This window comes from Frankliniella occidentalis, unplaced genomic scaffold, assembly GCF_000697945.3.
Source record: "Frankliniella occidentalis isolate FOCC.00 unplaced genomic scaffold, Focc_3.1 Scaffold68, whole genome shotgun sequence".
In the NCBI taxonomy this organism is placed as follows: domain Eukaryota; kingdom Metazoa; phylum Arthropoda; class Insecta; order Thysanoptera; family Thripidae; genus Frankliniella; species Frankliniella occidentalis.
Window position 1 is genome coordinate 616,663 of NW_026267198.1, and position 704 is coordinate 617,366.

Genomic DNA, 704 nt, shown 5'->3' on the forward strand with positions numbered 1-704 from the left:
TTTACTACACGACTAGTTGGTTCCTATTTTACTACACATTTTGGTAACTGGAACCAAAATCATAGTTCCTGTACCTAGTAATTGTTTTCAGTGCAAAGCCATCGAATTTTGTCAGATTGGCGAATATTTATCTTGTTTTCTGAAAACATTGTTTATCTGAGCCTTTTGATATCTTATGTGGGAAGATATTGTTGTATTGCTTGTAGTTGTCTTATTGAAAGCCGGTGCCAATTTAATAAGCTCCACCTGGCGCAACGCTTGGCTTGTTTTGGGTGCTTTTTCGTTATTTCATTGATTATGAATCATTTCAATTCACTTGTGCCGGTCGCTGGAAAGTTTTACCGCTATGTGCCAGATGGAAAAGGTTGTTTTTTGCTGCAGAAAGGTACATAAGTAACATGGTTCACAATGACCTAAAGAAGGTCAAACGGAGGGAGGGCCAAAAGACCAATTTTGTTTAGTAAAGTACTGTATTGCTTTGTGATGAACCACAATCAAATAGCAAATTGTGTTTTTCCAGTCAAGCCTGCAACGGCTTCTCAATTTGAGGGACCAGGGCCGTCGAGTTTGGCCATAGCCGAGCCTTCTGGTGTGAAGCGCACCCTAAACTTCAGCCAGAAGGTTGAGGAGCCTTTTGAAAAAAAAGAAGAAAAGAGCTGTCTGGACTGAAAGAGAAGTCAGTCCGTGACTACTACCATTAAACC